The 20,398-nt window shown below is 43.8% G+C and overlaps 1 long non-coding RNA gene across 1 annotated transcript in view; it reads right to left on the bottom strand.

Annotated features, from left to right (window-relative positions):
- Positions 1–20,398, bottom strand: part of LOC146831367 (uncharacterized) — a 691,452-nt gene that overhangs the window by 581,238 nt on the left and 89,816 nt on the right. The window contains exon 2 of the long non-coding RNA XR_014961274.1: positions 7,928–7,979. This is a non-coding gene — a long non-coding RNA (uncharacterized LOC146831367). The remainder of the gene's footprint in view (positions 1–7,927; positions 7,980–20,398) is intronic.

Below are 20,398 nucleotides of genomic sequence, written 5' to 3' on the forward strand. Positions count from 1 at the left end.
TTTTGGTAAACTCATAGGGATAGTGGTGCTTGTCTAGAATCACACTGTGAGTTAGTGTGTATTTGGGATCACTGTGAGAGAAGCATTTGGTAACATCATGTATTTGCTGACAGATAACTGTTTTAAAACCTGTCATGTTGTGAAGTTTTAGTAGGATTAGAATCCAGTCTTTGCTTATGCGTTGATTAAATGAGTCATGCTTTGACACTGATGTGGTGTACTTAAATATGTAGATTGTGTGCAGTACCATTAACTCTTCCAGAGTAGTGAATGAGTTTTGGTAAACTCCTAGGATAGTGTTGCTTGTCTTAAATCACACTGTGAGTCTGTGTGCATTTGGGTAAGGATTGTGAGAGAAGCATTTGGTAACATCGTGTATTTGCTGACATATACCTGTTTTAAAACCGGTTATGTTGTGACGTTTTAGTAGCATTAGAAGCCAGTCTTTGCTTATGCTTTGATTATATGAGTCAGGCTTTGACATAAAAGTGCAGTCCTGAAATATGAAGATTGTGTGCAGTTCGCTTATCACTTCCACAGTAGTGAATGATTTTTGGTAAACTCCTAGGTATAGTGGTTGTTGTCTAGAATCACACTGCGAGTCTGTGTGCATTTGAGACCCACTGTGAGAGAATCATTTGGTAACATTGTGTATTTGCTGACAGATAACTAATTTAAAACCTCTCATGTTGTCAAGTTTTAGTAGCATTAGAAGCTAGTCTTTGCTTATGCATTGATAAGATGGGTCAGGGTTTGACACTAAGGTGCAGTACCATGTACTATTCTGTTCACTGTGGCAGAACTGAAAATGTAAAAGTTTTACCTAAGTACTGTCCTAGAAGTAGTTTGATTATTTAGTCAGTTTCTAAGTACCAAATAGACTGCTTCAAATGTCTAAGCAGTATGCATGCAGTGTTCTAACATACTATACACTTGTCTTTTACACCTTCAATTCCCTAGTCAGTATCCATACACTTCCAGGAAATATCCTGTCACTTCCTTTGCAGTCCTCTAGAGACCCATTCAACAGCATGTACTAATCCATTCACTGTGCCAAAACCCAAACACTTATAAATTCACCAAGACACTCTCTTTCCAGTACTCTAATGATTCAGTCACTGCCTAAGTATTCATACACATAGAGAGGTCTTAGCATATGGACTTCTTCAAACCCCTATCCACTATGCATGCAGTCCTCTAAGCACCTACACACTTGTCTTTCACACCTTCAATTCCCCAGTCAGTATCAGTTCACTTCCAGCAAACACCCTGTCACTCCATTTGTACTCCTCTAGTGACCCATTCAGCATCATGTACTAATCCATTCACTGCGCCAAACCCTAATAAATTCACCCAGGCACTCTCCTTGCAGTACTCTAATCATTCAGTAAGTACCCAAGTACTCATCCAGTGACCCAGCCCTTAGTATATGGACTGCTTCAAACCCTTATCCACTATGCATGCAGTCCTCTAACCACCTACACAATTGTCTTTCTCACCTTCAATTCCCTAGTCAGTATCCATACACTTCCAGGAAATACCCTGTCACTCCCTTTGCAGTCCTCTAGTGACCCATTCAGCACCATGTACTAATCCATTCACTGTGCTAAAACCCAAACACTTATAAATTCACCAAGATACTATCTTTGCAGTACTCTAATCATTCAGTCAGTGCCTAAGTATTCATACACTGAGCCAGGCCTTAGCACATGGACTGCTTCAAACCCCTATGCACTATGCATGCAGTCTTCTAACCACCTAGACACTTGTATTTCACACTTTCAATTTCCTAGTCAGTATCCATACAGTCCAGCACTTGTGACTGCCTTTGCACTCCTCTAGTGACCCATTCAGTACCAAGTACTAATCCATTCCCTGTGCGAAAAGCCTAGCACTTATAAATTCACCTAGGCACTCTCCTTGCTGTACTCTAATCATTCAGTCAGTACCCAAGTAGTCATGCAGTGAGCCAGGCCTTAGCACATGGACTGCTTTAAATGCCTATGCAGTATGGATGCAGTCCTCTAATCACCTACACAGTTGTGTTTCACACCTTCAATTCCCTAGTTATTATTCATTCTCTTTTAGCAAACACCCTGTCACTCACCCAGTGTGTCTCCTGATAGTACTGTAATCATTTAGTCAGTTAGCATGTAGTCTTTTAGTGAAGTAGGCTTTAGGGCATGAACTGCTTCAAAGTAGTATGCACTATGCATGTAGTGTTTTAATGATTGTCACACTTGTGGTTCAGGGCTATAGTTCCTTAGTCAGTTTTTATATAAAATGTGTTTGTACAGTAATGGAATAGTATAAATTTGAAAGTTATTAATATACATTTATTAGTGATTCTTTTTTACAGATACAGAACTGGAGTGTTTCTCATCTGTTTGCACTCTTCTTGTGCAAGATTGTTTTGATGAAGGGTCCTTAGGTGTTTCATCATACTTGCTGTGCCGCACGAGTATTTTTTGTTAGGATCCCCTCGTAACAGAACTCTTTGGCAAATCTTGCGAATGAAGAAGGTGGCATTGGTCTTTGTTTGCCCCTTGGAAAAAGTTAAACATTTCTTCACCACTGAAGAAAAACGTTGTGGGCGTGGTGCCTTCTGCAAAAAAATTTCCTCAGATTCGGTAAATATTTTAAAGCGGCAACATTTACAGTTTTTGTAAGTTAAACTTATAAAATTGTGTTAGCTGTATACATTTTATATATCTGTGATTTGTTTCTTGTGGTATTTTGTTGAGAATACCATGTTTTTTTTTTTTTTAACAATCTTTCTGATTTTCCAGGTCTGTCGTCGACATCCGTGGTTCCCACAGGAGTATTCTGCCTTGTTGTTTTTTATTATTGTTGTTACATTTTGTTTATTAGTTTATTGTTTATATTTATGTTAATAAAAAAATAAAGTTTGAACATAGTTTATCGTTTATATATTCATTATTATAAAAAATAAAGTTTGAAAAAAAATTAATAATATTTTTGGTTGTTCTCTTAACTGCTGTGTGACTCTTTCTTGTTCTTATTACTGTTATTTGATGGAGTCCACCATGGTGTTAAATTTTGGGGCACTTATCGCTGGAATACTGGTGATATCTGCAGTTTGCACCGACTTCTGAACAGTGTGTTAGATTTATCTCAACTTTACTTCCGTTAAAGTGCTGATAATGAAATGGAGAGTAGCCGTTCCTGTGCAAAAAGACACGAGGTACACCTTTGCGATTTATTCTAAATACTAAAATCCTGTACTGTATTGCACTGAGGTATTGGCTGCACTTACAGTGTACACACAAAATCTATTAAGAAATCTCATTGTATTTCTATTGATTGGGAATAGTGCGTCAGGTGCTGGATCTTGACGAGATACACTGCTCAGTTCGTATATTGTTGTGCACATGAAAAAAATCACATCACAACTTTCACACCAATTGCAATGCGAAACAAATTCCGGCGATAAGACACGTTAGCACCAGGGATTTTACACCTGCTTTCTGCTGGTGTTAAGCAGGACTACTACATGCACCATGAAAGGGAACACAGCCAAGAGCCACACCAGAACACCCACAGGTGCCATAGAGTCAATGAGCATGATACAGGGATAACCACGAGGGCCAGAAGACTCACGTCAACAACTCCAGGACCGCCAATGCCCCCCAAACCCACATCTTAGTAAGTGTGTCCCTGTGGTCATTGTCTTAGCATGATAGGCACGAGCCCTGCAACATCACAGTGTGCTGTCACCTCAGCGTTGGCAGTTAGCCTGGATGTGTAGCTACGTACTCATCCTCCTGCATGCACAACTGGCGTGTGCTGGTCTGTTGTTCACAGGTCAGTGCAGAGGTGTGCCTATCTGGCTAGGGGAACGGGGTGTCTCGGACATGTCCGTGTACAGGAAGTGCGGTAAGTGTGTCTCTGTGTTCTGGTGTGGCCTGTTACAAGAGCCGCAGCAGTCGATGTTGTAAAGTGGCAGGCACCACCTCCAAATGGCACTGTGATGTTGTAGTTGGAATGTAGCAGGACATGCGCAAATAGGCATTACAATGGCGTGCCGTACGAGTGCACGAGATACAACAGCTCACCATACAAAGTGTGGGGGCTCGTGGGAGGGAGGAGCAGCCGTTTGGCAACATAACACACAGTGAACTCGACCATGTGCCACATGCTGGGCATCTCATCCATGATGACCACGGTCGCAGACATCCCACAACACCAACGACTGGCCTTTGTACACATCCTGTATGAATGCAGCGTGGTTTTCACTTCTATGCTCGTCCAGTGGTGTGATGTTGGCAGGTTGTGTGACTTGTGCTCCTTGTTGGTGTGTTTCATTTTGGCCATTGTTAGTCTATTTGTGTTGTACTTAATTGTGCATGTGTGCCATTCTGCCTATCCCCCCCCCTCCCCCACTCCCTGCTTCTTCCTCTTCCTAGTGCTGTTGTGTCTATAATTTTGTTGCTGCACACATAAATACATGTAAAGAATACATTAGAATAGTTCCTTGATTCTTTTAGGTTTCAAAACTTCTCTATTAGTTTCTTTTTAATTTTCCATATGAACCGTTTTTTTTAATATTCAACAACACATAGAAGTCAGAAGTGCAACAAATTCTATCAACACACTTTCTAGAACATTCTACAATACGTGCAGGTTAAAAGTTCATCAATTTTTTAAAACTTTACGATATTTTTTTGTAACATTTTCTTGAACATTTAACGACACGTGCAGGTTAAAAGTTGACGATTGTTTTAAGTTCGAACAGTGCCTTCCAAATGCAAGTAGCAGGTGTGGTTGAGCTGAGCAAATGTTATCCTATGATATGTACTCCATGTTGAAACTGCTTTTTCTTAACCAATCACAAAGATGCTTTTCCACAAAACTAATGTGCACCCTACTTTTAAAAAAGAATGCTTTTCATGATATCTTCAGAGATAAGTTATAGATAGGAATTAGCTTTTAAAAAACCTTTGAAATTCGCTGAAAAAACCATAGGTTTCAGGGGCGTTATAGTTAGCTGGACATTTCCCTCGTACAAAACCCTAGAAATTCCCCTGTTATAGTTAGTCCAGCTAACTATAACTCGCGCCCCCGCAATGCACTGCTGATGACGTCACATATTACATCACTCATGACATGGTCAGTGACATCACTGATGACATCACTGACGACATCTCAAATGACATCACTGATGACATCACTGAAGATGTCATCCATTGAGTATGTGTTTCTGAACAGTTTTATTATGTTTAATAAATATAGGGAAAGGCCTGTTGAATAAGTTATGAGGAAGAGGCAGGGTAGTGTGTAATGTCTGGTGAGCATAGAAATATTAAGGCTTTGTGAAACATGTCCAGGAAGGCAGGCAATAAGTGGTGTTGGAGAAAGATACAGAGATCTGGTGAGAGAGCTTGGGTGAGAATGTTTTCAATTAGAGTGCTAAACGTCAAATGGAAAATAAACATGCAAAAGAACAAATAGTTCTGTAAGGTAGCACTGGAAGAATACCACTCATCGAATCAGAAAGCTATGAGGTCAAAATGCGCTTGGGAAAGACTAACATAAGAATAAGGAGGAAGGCCATTAAAGAAAGAGGAGAAATCTAAGATACTCAAAAAATCCATCCGAACATGAGCAAAGGCTGAATAACATCCCTTTCTAAGTACATGTTCTGTATTGGAAGCAATAGGTCTGAGAAACAAACAGCTAAAGCATTCTCCATCTGGGATTTAAATAGACACTTTGAATAGCTAGAATCTGAATGGTTTTCATTCTAACTCTTAGGTATTGATCTCTTGAAGACCTCTATTCACTCTTTAAGTATTGTGTTTGCTTCTCGTACAAAATGTGCTCAAGTACAAAGTATGTGTTCCTTAGCAGAAATTCTAATGGATTCACCAGAATCCAATAATCTAATGCCCCTGATTTCAACCAGCTCTTAAATCCCCCTTTCAGTATCCTGGAAGGCCCTCTTGCAGACCAGCCTTTACCTGAGGGTAAAGTCATCATTTTAGTTTGACTTGTTTTAATGTATCTAACGATAAAATATTTGAAGAATATCTTTATATACATGGTTTTCTCTTGAAAATATTAACTTCATCATGCCTCTCCAAGGAGATGGTTTGTACAAGAGATTAATTAAGAAATCCCTTTTCCATCGAAAAGCCAAACCTACGCTTGCAAAACGTTGTGAAGTAGCTGTGTTTATAATGCGCTTCATTCATTAAAAGTAATAGGCGACCAGTGGCATGCATTTGTGGGTTTACCAGATGTGTATCCATGACTACAGATGCTTGTTTTATTTTAGCTGGGATATTTAAAAGGGCGCTTTCAATGTGGCTAAATAATTTAAGAGAGGCTGTAAAAGCAAGCTTACAGAAGGGAGTGACAGAGTTGTATTAAGACCTACTAAACCATCACTATGTCAGTATTCACAAATGTTTGGAACTCTATTTTGCTGCGCATGGTAAGATAGACCAAAAGTGACCTGGCACCACATCTCCAGAAAGTGCACTTGTTAGAGCTTTCAGCTAGAGTGTGGTCTTGCCCCAAATGTTTTGCCTCTCCTCCTCCATTTTGCTGGACCTGTTTTTGTTGTCTTTAGGACTCTGAGCACTTTAACACTGTCAACCAGTGGTAAGGTGCACATGCTCACTCCTTAAAACATAATAATATTGATTTACACCCAACTGGCATATTTAATCTATGCATAAGTCCCTAGTAAAGTGCACTGCATGTACCGAGGGCCAGTAAATTACATGCTGCTAGTGAGCCTGCAGTAGTTATCGTGCCACTTCATTAAGTAGCCCTTATGTCTCAGGCCTGCCTGCAGCAGTGTGTTCAGCTTTAAACAGTTACTTTGACCAGGAAAAATAACCCTTACGCCAGGCTCAAACCTTCCTTTTTTTAATAAATATCAGTCACCCCTACGGCAGGCCCTGGACAGCCCAGGAGGCAGTGTGCAATGCATTAAAAAAGTAGGACATGTACTTTTACGTTTTACATGTCCTGTTACTGAAAAACTCTCAAATTAATTTGTCATTAATGCAAGTCCTATCTCTCTGGAAGGATAATATTGGGGTTACCTTATTACATTTTATAAGTATAGTTTCCAAATGTGAAGACATAACCCCTTCAAATTTGGTGTCCCTCGAAACCCATTTTAAAATCCGGAGCCAACTGAGCCCTTCTTCTATTACATGACTGATACGATGAGAAGGCACAGACAGGAAGTCAGGCAACCCGGGAGGAACCTAGAAGATGAGAGGCAGGCTCAGCAGAGGGGGAGAACCGAGAATGGAGAGGAGAACTAGAGTGTGCGTGTCCAAGCGGAGTCGTGACGGGAAACTATCAGCTGCAAGTTTCTGTTCCAAAGACTGAGAAGATGGTGGAGTTTAGAGAGGATGGGCCGGAGGCCTGCAGGAAAACCGAGAAGCCAGTAACAGCACCCGGTGAGCCGAGGATGAATTTTCTTCGCCGGTCAAATCTAGCGCCTAGTCACGTTCCAGAAGGGAACGTGGCTCAGTCAGGTGTGTTGGAGGCTCTTGAATAGATCTGAGAAATGCAAGGGAAAGCCGTAAATGGAAGAGGCTGGGAATAGATAAGGACATTATTTTTTTGTTCTTTGGAAGAGGATGGATGAGGCAGAGAAACCGTACTACCCCAGTCGTTGAGAATATTCCAGGGAATTAGATTTTGATTATAAAGCCTCCTCTAAAGAGAAAGTTTCACCAAATATTTACAGATCTTTTCTCTTAATTCTTTTTTTACTTTATGGTGATATTGAGCCCCAATCATTATTTATTCCATATGCCAGATCTCTATTATTTTGAGCACCTTTACTAATAACCTCACTACTTGAATTGATCCTTCAGAAGAATCACTAAACTAAGCTTCCACAAATAAAAATATAAAGACACATATTACAGTGACTCACCTGTACTCTCCTTTCTGTCGAGGGTACCGGCGGACAGGAACTCCCCAAGGTCCTAAAGAAAGGAAGAAAGAAAAGAACTGTTTAACTCGGACTCCAGAATATTTTTTTCTATGAGATTTTGAAATAAAACATATTGGGTCAAACTCCCTAAGTGATTGACTTTGGCATTAAATTCACTAACAAATTGACAAGTGATGGAGAATACGTGCATCCTTCCTCCATTGATACATAATGAAAGCTTTAAATCAACACCTAGTACACGTACAACGCAAACTAGAATGAGCCCTAGGATAGCAAATGTCTTTCGCTAAGGCTGATAGATAAATATTTCGAGATGAATCTCAATAAGCTGGCCCAGGAACAAATACAGGTGACATCTCTACTGATCCATAATAGGGGGCCAGTAGCCAGTGCTCCTATGATAACTTTGCAAAAACTACTATCAGGAGAAGATCTTATTGCCTTTTGGGTACATTTTAAACAAACTGCACGGGCAAGTGTTTGACCCCTAGAGAGGCAGCCCTTTTATTCAGCCCCTTTATTGACAGCTCGACACTCAAGCTACTTACTAAACAGCTAATCCCTGAGGAGAGACCATATATGAAGATATTGGATAGAGCTAGACTAGATGAGGAAGTCTATCGCTTGAAATTTAGACAAGAGTGGGGGAAAATGGATGATACTCCTTTACTTTAAATAGAAAACAGCAGCCCAGAAATGGTTAAGACCACATAACCATACTAAGGAAGAGATTATGGACAAGATATGTCTAGAATAATTTCTAGAGGCTTTACCCCATCATACTCAAAAGTGGCTACACCAGCATTCAACACTCAGGACTTACCATTGAACAATCAGTAGAAATGGCTACCACCTTTTCATAAGTTCAACCACACTTTAATTAAATAGATTTTGAAAAACATGTAAAGAACCCCTCTAAACAGATGAATTCTCATAATGACAGGAAGCCTCAGAAGGTTACTAATGAGACAAAAAGAACATATCGGTTGAACCGGTACTCCAGATTTCTTCTGGTCCACAATGATTTGAATGTGGTGAATAAGGCCAAATAGCTAGTTTCTGTAAAATCAAGAAGTCCACAAAAGAACTGATGCAAGACAACAACACCCAAGCTCCATTTTTTTAACTCAAGAGATGGGCCCTTGTTTTATGTAAGTGTAAACATTAATCAAAAATGGACACTACTTTTTTGTATTCACGTTGCAAACAATCAGTAGTATGAGCTAAATTAGTACTACCCTCACAAATTATACCTGGGAAACTTGTTAAAATTAGATAAGTACATGGGGCATAAAAACCTATCCCGTAGTACAGCTGGTAATTTCTACAACATCGGCTAAAAAGGTAGTAGTTGAAGTTGGTGTACTTCAAAGTCTAATTGAAGATGTAATTCTGGGGCCGATAACACACACTTTTTGGAATTGTTCCATGAGACAGTACTCAATCAGTTAAAGGAGTCCAAAGAGCAAGTAAAAGTCCAAACCTTGACTCCACAAGGTGCCTTACTAACTCCCGAACCATGAACGATAGATGCAAATTTCGCTTTACACAGATTAATGTTGCTCTACTCCAGCCTATTTGAGATGAAGCTGGTCAAAATTACACCCATACTTATCCTCATTTCCAAATCAGAAATGGACTCCTATATTGAATAGCAGGTCACACTGACCCACCTCATTTACTAGTTCCTAGAAAGGTCCAAGATCAAATTATGTTTTATGCCCATTCACATATATTAGCAGGACATTACAGCTACTTTGTTTGTTGGTTAAGTCATATACTTACTTGTTATATCTTTTTTAATGTTGATTTTATTGTTGTTTTGCACCTAAATCTTTGTTTTGAAATATCTAGGTGGTGTTTTAATGAAGTTTAATCTGTGACATATAAAGGAAGACATGTTATAGATTTAGTAAATGTTTTGTATTTTAAGCCTATTTTATTTACATTACGATTACGGTGAATCCGCCACCGGCAGCCTGCCGATGGCGGATTCACAGCCAAATTGCGGCCATTCTCCGCCTGCCAAATTATGATGGCAGGTGGTTTTCTGGTGGAATGGAATTCCGTCCACCATGGGTCCGCCACAGGCAATCATTCAGATTGCCTGGCAGACCTGCAAAGCATACCTAGAATGGTGGAGCTGCCTAACAGGCTCCGTCCCCTATATTAGGATGCTTCATCTCCGCAAGCGTAGAATGGCGGTTCACCTGCCATTCAAATGCTGGCGGAGATTGACTTCAGGGGCCCGTTGCGGCCCCCCCTTTCCCTACTGCACTTGGGGGCACCTAAGGTGCCCCCTGCATTTCCCTGCACTATGTGGCAGGCACCTCATGGTGCCTTCCACATAGTGCAGGGAAATGCAAACCCTGCATTTTTACCATTGTGGCGTGGATGTCTTATGTGGTCAAAAATGTACAGGGGCCTAAGCACAAACTACCCCAAATAGCCCAAAAAAGGCTCAGCACAGGGGGGAAAGGGCCTAACAATTTATATATGTTTAGTGTCCAGCACCTGCCTTGACTTGATGTAGTTTGGAGTGGGAATAGTAAGCTATATATGTTCAGTGTCTAGCATTTCCCGGACTTGATTTATATTAGAGTGAGAATAGTAAATTATATATGTTTGGTATCCAGCACCTTCACTGACTTAATTAAAATTAGAGTGGAAACAGTAAATTATATATGCTTAGAGTCCAGCACCTTCCGTGAGTTCATGTAGTCTATAGTGGGAATAGTTAAGAAATAAAACTATATTATGGTGTAAGTATAGTTATAAATGTTTGTAAAAATACAATAGTTTTTAAAGGACTTTGATATAATATATATATTTTATTATATATGCAATATTTCAAAAAATGTAAAATAAATACAGAAACATATTTATATTTTATTTATATTTTTATTTATAATGTAACATTGATAAACATGAGAAAACTCATTATAGTTTGTTAACTATATTTAATATATATTGTTCAACACAGGAAAAAGAATTTTTTTAAGTGTTTGGCATATTATATATTTTGTAGATATTTATACATTTCTATATATTATTTTTGAACAAACAGGATTACACATTTTTGTTCTATTACATGATAGTGTTGTTCATTTTTACAAAAACAAAGAAGTAGTTATTAATTCCTTTTTGTAAATTTGTTAAAACAAGTTATGTTTTTGGTAACAGTAGATACATTATTTCTTAATATTGTACATCTTTTTTACATTAATACGTATAGTGTACATTGTTAATAAAAGATATGTTTTAACACATTTTTTTAGTACTTTTTTATAATTATTTCTATTTTTTAACAGATCATGGTATATTTTTGGTAATATTATTTATATATTTTTTAAGTTCAAGAAAAGGTTTATTGAAATGATTAATATGATCATAAAAACAATACTTCATATATGCAGTTATTTGTTAATAAATAAATACATTAAGGTGTAATAAAGAACAATAATAATATATAATATCAATTAAAATAGTAAAAGGATAATATAGAAGATGATATGAATACAAGCAAAGGTTCACAGAAATCTTAAATAACAATACATGTAAAAAATACACAATTAAAATAAAAAAAAAGTTTACTTTTTCCTTTACCAATGTTTTCTTAGGAAGTCTTTCACCTGTATGGGAAAACGTGACGTTTAATGTTAAAATTATTGATTTGTTATTAGCTGTTGCTGTTCAGCAAATCACTATAAATTGGAAAGACTTTACAAAAATTTCATATAGAGCTTGGTGGTATAACGTTTGCCACAACCATAGTTTGGACACTGCTTTTGTTTATCCTCTAACAATGGCAACGAAACATTTGAACTTATGGTCACCTGTTACACTGTTTCTTGATGTCAGTGCTCAAAAGTTTTCTCAGCCAAAACCATTACAGCAAGAAGTTCCCAAACCTCCCTGATCCCCTCAATGTTCCTATTTTTTTTTCCTATATTTCATTAGTTCTCAGTTTTCAGCTGTTACTTGAATCTTTTACATTGATATTTATGAGTCTGATTCATGATTTTATAAATATGTTTATGCTGGATATTTTACCATGTGGTTTTCAGGTTGTACTCTGTATTGACACCTGTATACGATTTAATAAAGATCTCTTGAACTAAAAAAATAAAAAATAATATATATATATATATATATATATATATATATATATATATATATTATAGAAAATGCTAAATTAAACATAATTATAAATAAACAATAGGAGGTCAAGGAGGCTTGGTCACTTCTTGTTGTGAGGAAGCAGGTAAAGGAGTTTTCTTCACGGTATCGTCTAGAAATTGTGTGAGTGGGCCCCAAAGGTGAGAACGTTTAGTAGCAAGAGAGATAGGATGAACGAGTGCTGTATCGAGGCGATGATTGTGACATTCAGCATACCACCAAGCTAAATAGGACAATTTAGAGGAATCTTTCCAGTTTTTTTTATATTTGCTGAAAAGCTACAGCTATTAACAAATCAATAAGTGGTAACTGGGATTGACTTGTTTTCCAGCCCGGTGTTAAACTACCTAGGAAAATGTTTGTAGGGGAGAGTGGAATTGTGGTGTGAAATATAGTGTTGATTTGGTGCCAGACCTGTTTCCAGAATATAAAAACATGTGGACATGTGAAATGCATATGATGGAGATCAGCGTGAACCTGGGAACATGTCCAGCAAGTGTTGAGATTTGTGTTGTGTATTTTATGTAGGTATGTGTGGGTAAGAAATAATCTGTTGTAAATAAAGAAGAGTGTTTGTGTTGTGCTGGTCGCTCTGGATGATTTCCTAAGTTTCGTCCAAATTCTGTTCCAAAAAGAGATAGGCCAATTTGTTCCCAGATCGGATTCTCACGAGAGTTCCACTTTGGTTTTGTCTCGGATCTCATGAGGTACCATTAAACGAGAATAAATGGTGGACGCTTTGGGGTTTATGTGCAAAAGGTTATGCAATGGGAAAAGGGGAAGGGAGGGGGAGGAAGGTGAAGATTTGAGTTTAGCATAAGTATTAAGTAGTGCTTTCAGCAAGGTCAAAAATTTAGGTTTAAAGGAAGAAGGCAAATGATAAAGAGTTTGTAATTGCGTAAATTGAATGGGTGTGCCCTGATCTAAAAATTGATTAACCCAGAGTAGACATTTATTTCTCCAAGCCTTCCAAAATATAGGTTTCCTATTAAGAAGGATTTGTTTATTGTGCCAAATTGTGGAATTGAGAAAAGTGTCTAAATTTTGTACTACTAAGTGGGGTGCAGTGGATAGTAGTTTACAGGATTGCTTAATTATGGGAGTAGGGAGCTTTTGTGGAGTAAAGGAGAGATGTTCCTGAAATGAGAAGGGAGCTAAAAATGAGGTCTCAAGACCCACCCAGAGAGGTTTATCTTCAGATTGATTAGTGATCCAATTTGATAGTTGTCGTAACTGAAAGGCTTTGTGATAATTGGAGAAAAGGGGGAAATTGACACCGCCTTCAGATTTTGGTCTTGTTAATTTCTATACCGCCATTCTTGGTTTTTTAGCATTCCATAAAAAAGAAGTCAAAATAGAATTAATCTTTTGAAAGAATTTAGATGGAATGGAAAGTGAAATGTTAGAAAGGATATACAAAACTATCGGAGTCAACATCATTTTGATTGTGTCCAGACGACCCCACCAAGAAAGATGAAGGGGATGCCATCTTGCGACCAAAGTTTTAAGTTTGGCAGAACATTTGTCTATGTTTAAAGAGATAGCTGTCTTTATAGAGGGAGAGAACCAGATACCAAGATATTTTATATGTTTAGGGCTCCAAGTAAAGTTGGAGATCTTAAAATCATCCTTAAAGGTGTATTTGGTTAAGGGTAGTATCTCACATGTTCCTCTGTTCAGTTTATAGCCAGATACCAATCCATAATCCTCCACCTCTCCCATGAAAGCTGTAAGTGAAGATTGTGGTTTGGAGAGGAAAACTAAAATATCATCAGCATATGCTGCCAGCTTAATTTGTTGAGGATCCGAGACAAAACCTGTGATTGAGTTATTGTGACGTATTCTTGAGAGAAAGGGTTCTCAGGCCAAAATTATTTGTATTTTCAATATAAATAATATCAATTAGTACACACGTATTTTTGCAAACACAAACATTTTTTAATGACATTAATATACATTTTTCACATAACTTAAAAAGTGTACAGATTTTTAATATACATTGTACATTATGGTGCCGATTCCGATCCTGTAAAACCCGGGTGCGAATGGTCGTACGGAGCGTATTCTCCGTACGACTCGTACCCGGGAAATGCTCCTTACAAACCAGCAAGTACGATTCGTACAGAAATACCATTTCCGTATGATTCGTAAAAAACTACGTACTACGAAAAAATACCCACAATTCCAATCCGGGACATCGCGTGCGTGACGTCCGGACGGAGTCAGGCAGCGTTCTACGGACCAGCAAGTACGATTTGTGCCTACGTCACTCCGCACGGATCATTTTTTATGGCAGCCAAAAACACCCGGGAAATTGAGGAAGACGCGAAGAAGGAGCAGTGGTACGCGACGGACAGCCATAGACCCCATCCTACGTGTCATCCCAGCCCTCCTAGCCTACGACCTGGTGCACCGAAACCGCCGTGCATGCCGCAGAAGGTCAGCACAACACCCAGGGGCAAAGGGGGGCCTAGGGGCAGGAAACCTAACCTCTACCTAATTTTAAAAATACCATATACTGTCCATACATTACCTCCAGGGTCTGGTCACTTCGGGGGGCGTGTCCACCAATCCCTGCATACGCGTACCCGTCACCACTACAATGGTGGTACGGCCCGTAACCATGCCTTCAAAGCGTGGGTACGGCCTGTACCACCATTGTAGTGGTGATGTAGGGGTACGCGTGGTACGGGCCGTACACACGCTCTGAGGGCGAAGGTACGGCGCGTACACCTACATCACCACTACAATGTTGGGACGGGCCATACCCACGCCCTTAAAGCGTGGGTACGGCCCGTACCACCATTGTAGTGGTGATGTAGGGGTACGCGTGGTACGGGCTGTACACACGCTCTGAGGGCGTGGGTACGGCGCGTACACCTACATCACCACTACAATGGTGGTATGGGCCGTACCCACGCTCTGAGGGCAAGGGTATGGCCCGTACCACCATTGTAGTGGTGATATAGGGGTACACGTGGTACGGGCCGGACACACGCTCTGAGGGCGTGGGTACGGCACGTACACCTACATCACCACTACAATGGTGGTATGGGCCGTACCCATGCTCTGAGGGTGTGGGTACGGCCCGTACCACCATTGTAATGGTGATGTAGGGGTATGCGTGGTACGGGCCGTACACACGCTCTGAGGGCATGGGTACGGCCCGTACCACCATTGTAGTGGTGATGTAGGGGTACGCGTGGTACAGGCCGTACACACACTCTGAGGGCGTGGGTACGGCGCATACACCTACATCACCACTACAATGGTGGTACGGGCCCTACCCACGCTCTGAGGGCGTGGGTACGGCCCGTACCACCACTGTAGTGGTGATGTAGAGATACGCGTGGTAGGGTCCGTACACACGCTCTGAGGGCGTGGGTACGGCCCGTACCACCATTGTAGTGGTGATGCAGGGGTACGCGTGGTACGGGCTGGACACACGCTCTGAGGGCGTGGGTACATCGCGTACACTTACATCGCCACTACAATGGTGGTACGGGCCGTACCCACGCTCTGAGGGTGTGGGTACAGCCTGTACCACCATTGTAGTGGTGATGTAGGGGTACGCGTGGTACGGGCCGCACACAAGCTCTGAGGGCGTGGGTACGGCCCGTACCACCATTGTAGTGGTGATGTAGGGGTACACGTGGTACGGGCCGTACATGTGCTCTGAGGGTGTGGGTACGGCTCGTACACCTACATCACCACTACAATGGTGGTACAGGCCGTACCCACGCTCTGAGGGTGTGGGTACAGCCCATACCACCATCGTAGCGGTGATGTAGGGGTACGCGTGGTACGGGCCGTACACACGCTCTGAGGGCGTGGGTACGGCCCGTACCACCATTGTAGTGGTGATGTAGGGGTATGCGTGGTACGGGCCGTACACACACTCTGAGGGCGTGGGTACGTCGCATACAACTACATCACCACTACAATGGTGGTACGGGCCGTACCCACGCTCTGTGGGCATGGGTATGGCCCGTACCACCATTGTAGTGGTGATGTAGGGGTACACGTGGTACGGGCCGGACATACGCTCGGAGGGCGTGGGTACGGCGCGTACACCTACATCACCACTACAATGGTGGTACGGGCCGTACCCATGCTCTGAGGGCGTGGGTACGGCCCGTACCACCATTGTAGTGGTCATGTAGGGGTACGTGTGGTACGGGCCTTACACATGGTCTGAGGGCGTGGGTACGGCCCGTACCACCATTGTAGTGGCGATGTAGGGGTACGCGTGGTACGGGCCAGACACACGCTCTGAGGGTGTGGGTACAGCTCGTACACCTACATCACCACTACATTGGTGGTACAGGCCGTACCCACGCTCTGAGGGTGTGGGTATGGCCCATACCACCATGGTAGTGGTGATGTAGGGGTACGCGTGGTACGGGCCGTACACACACTCTGAGGGCGTGGGTACGGCCCGTACCACCATTGTAGTGGTGATGTAGGGGTATGCGTGGTACGGGCTGTACACACGCTCTGAGGGCGTGGGTACGTCACATACACCTACATCACCACTACAATGGTGGTACGGGCCGTACCCACGCTCTGAGGGCGTGGGTATGGCCCGTACCACCATTGTAGAGGTGATGTAGGGGTACACGTGGTATGGGCCGGACATACGCTCGGAGGGCGTGGGTACGGCGCGTACACCTACATCACCACTACAATGGTGGTACGGGCCGTACCCATGCTCTGAGGGCGTGGGTATGGCCCGTACCACCATTGTAGTGGTCATTTAGGGGTACATGTGGTACGGGCCTTACACACGGTCTGAGGGCGTGGGTACAGCCCGTACCACCATTGTAGTGGCGATGTAGGGGTACGCGTGGTACGGGCCGGACACACACTCTGAGGGCGCGGGTACGGTGCGTACACCTACATCACCATTACAATGGTGGTACGGGCCATACCCACGCTCTGAGGGCGTGGGTACGACCTGTACCACCATTGTAGTGGTGATGTAGGGGTATGCGTGGTACGGGCCATACACACGCTCTGAGGGCGTGGGTACGGCCCGTACCACCATTGTAGTGGTGATGTAGGGGTATGCGTGGTACAGGCTATACACATGCTCTGAGGGCGTGGGTACGGCGCGTACACCCACATCATCACTACAATGGTGGTACGGGCCGCACCCACACTCTGAGGGCGTGGGTACGGCCCGTACCACCACTGTAGTGGTGATGTAGGGATACGCGTGGTACGGGCCATACACACACTCTGAGGGTGTGGGTACGGCCCGTACCACCATTGTAGTGGTGATGTAGGGGTACACGTGGTACGGGCCGGACACATGCTCTGAGGGCGTGGGTATGGCGCGTACACCTACAACGCCACTACAATGGTGGTACGGGCTGTACCCACGCTCTGAGGGCGGGGGTAAGGCCCGTACAACCATTGTAGTGGTGATGTAGGGGTACGCGTGGTATGGGCCGTACACACGCTCTGAGGGCGTGGGTATTGCGCGTACATCAACATCACCACTGCAATGGTGGTACGGGCCGTACCCACGCTCTGAGGACGTGGGTATGGGCCGTACCACCATTGTAGTGGTGATGTAGGGGTACGCGTGGTACGGGCCGTACACACGCTCTGAGGGCGTGGGTACGGCGCGTACACCTACATCACCACTACAATGGAGGTACGGGCCGTACCCATGCCCTCAGAGCGGGGGTACGGACCGCATCACCCGTACCTCTAGGGCACCAGTACATTAGTGATACAAGGCGTACATACGCCATGAATGTTGGCTTAGGGCCTGGTGCAGCATTTAACCAGTATATTGGGGTGTGTTAATGGCCAGGACAGCAGTGTCCAGCACCAAGGGTGCGGGTGGGTGGTTGGGTGTCTGCCTAGGAGTCCCAGCAGTGGACAGAGACATGTGAGCGGTGGGTGCATATCACTCCCAGCAGTGGACAGAGATCTGTGAGGGGTGGGTGCCTATCACTCCCAGCAGTGGACAGAGACATGTGAGGGGTGGGTGCATGGGAATACCAGCAGTGGACAGAGACATGTGAGGGGTGGGTGCATATCACTCCCAGCAGTGGACAGAGACATGTGAGGTGGGGTGCAGAGGAATACCAGCAGTGGACAGAAACATGTGAGGGGTGGGTGCAGAGGAATACCAGCAGTGGACAGAGACATGTGAGGGGTGGGTGCCTATCACTCCCAGCAGTGGCCAGAGACATGTGAGGGGTGGGTGCCTATCACTCCCAGCAGTGGACAGAGACATGTGAGGGGTGGGTGCATATCACTCCCAGCAGTGGACAGAGACATGTGAGGGGTGGGTGCCTATCACTCCCAGCAGTGGCCAGATACATGTGAGGGGTGGGTGTATATCCCTCCCAGCAGTGGACAGAGACATGTGAAGGGTGGGTGCATATCACTCCCAGCAGTGGACAGAGACATGTGAGGGATGGGTGCATATCACTCCCAGCAGTGGACAGAGACATGGGGTGTGTACATCATGATCAGATGACCACAACTCTATGGGTGTATGTGTACGCATCCCTAATGTTCGACTATGTTGATAGTGCCATAACACATCACTGACAGCAGTGTCCCACTCCCATGAGGATGGATGTCTTTCCCCCACTGCATGACACAACAGATGTGGGTGTGAGGACAAATGACACATGCATACCCACCCCTGGCGGATGCAGCACAATACACACACAGAGATCCTGCCACAAGACTGTATACTCATGTCAATGCCCACTAAACTAAGAGAGCCAAAGGGAACACACACTGTCACGCACATCCCAGGACTGATAGGAATGCACAGGTGCTGGGACAGCCACCAAGATGTTGCCTCTCATGGAAGGAATAGGGTGGAGTTCCCACAGATACAATGCCCACAATTGTCAGTCAGGGGCCCAAATACCCTGCAGAACAAGTACCAATTGTGTGCTAGGCTGGGATAACACACATGCATAGTGCGGAAAATGGTGAATGTCGCCATTAAGGCATTACAACATACTCAATACACAAGTACAGTGGCTAGCAAGGATGGCACAGACGATGCAGCCGGAGACATTGCTGAGCAGGCATGGCTATAGTTGAAGGGATCCGTCACCAACAAAGGAAATGTAGACACAGGTCAGCACAACAAATGTGCAACTCCCTGCAGGGAAGATGTCAGGTGCCACAGAGGAAGGAACACTCCTTAGGACAATGTCTCCAAACACAAATAGCACACACGACCAAAGATACTTTACAGAGACCTTGTGATGGCACGCAGATACCATGGTCCACCCCATGAGCATCAGACTACAACATTTTCCTGAAACATAACACCTAACCACAACCCCAACTCCTGGACCATCAGCACCCACCTGAAATGCAATAGTGTTCAAAGTGAAAATAAAATGCTTCATTCAGCATTAAATGAACATTTTTAAAAGGACACTATTTACAAAGGCACATGGCCAGTCCAGATCAGAAGTCGTTGGGGGGGACACATGGCCACGCGTCTCCCCGAGCTTGCCTGCACATTAGAACCCTCAGGTTCGTCGACTGGGGGGGCATCATGTGGGGAAGGACCAGGCACCACAGGGAGAGGAGGTGTAAGGGTAGGTGTGGTGGGTGCAGGGACGGACGCCTCCACCACAGGGGGTGGGGCAGCACCAAAGGTGGAGGTCAGCTCAGCGCTGCACACTGCTGCCAGGTCGTCCAGCGTATCCCCTGCACCCGAAGAAAACACAGGCTCAAAGGAGGGGGGGTCGGAGTGATGGGGTGCAGCGCTACTGGGGGAGGGGGTGGACAGGGGGTGACTCAACTCCCCTACCCGTGGAGTGCCGTTCCCGTTTGCGGGCTGGAGAGCCAGAGGGGCTGAGGCCCAGCACAGCCAAGTAGGCCTCCTTGTCAGATTGTGTGGTAGGGGAGTCGAGGGGAGTGCCATTGGAGGGACTGGGTAGTGCGGCATGCCGACTAGCACCGTGGCTGTGTGTATGCCTGTGTGCCCCAGACCCAGTGGGTGTGCCTTCATCCCCCTGAGTGTGCGTGCCAGGAGGAGTGCGCTTGCCCTTACGTGTTGGTGTGCTGCCTGTGTCTGGTGGGGTGCGTGCTTAGGAATGTCTGCGTGTGATTGGGACAGGCATGGGAGTGGGAAGTGTGGATGGTGCAGGGATAGGGGGGGACGAAGCGCTGCAGGAGACTCACTGCTGCCGTCAGTGAAGATTTCATGGACCTCAGCAACATCCGTTGGTCAGACATCGCTGATGACATGCCCTCCATGTACGACACCATCTG

This window comes from Triturus cristatus, chromosome 5_1 (assembly GCF_964204655.1).
Source record: "Triturus cristatus chromosome 5_1, aTriCri1.1, whole genome shotgun sequence".
Lineage (NCBI taxonomy): Eukaryota > Metazoa > Chordata > Amphibia > Caudata > Salamandridae > Triturus > Triturus cristatus.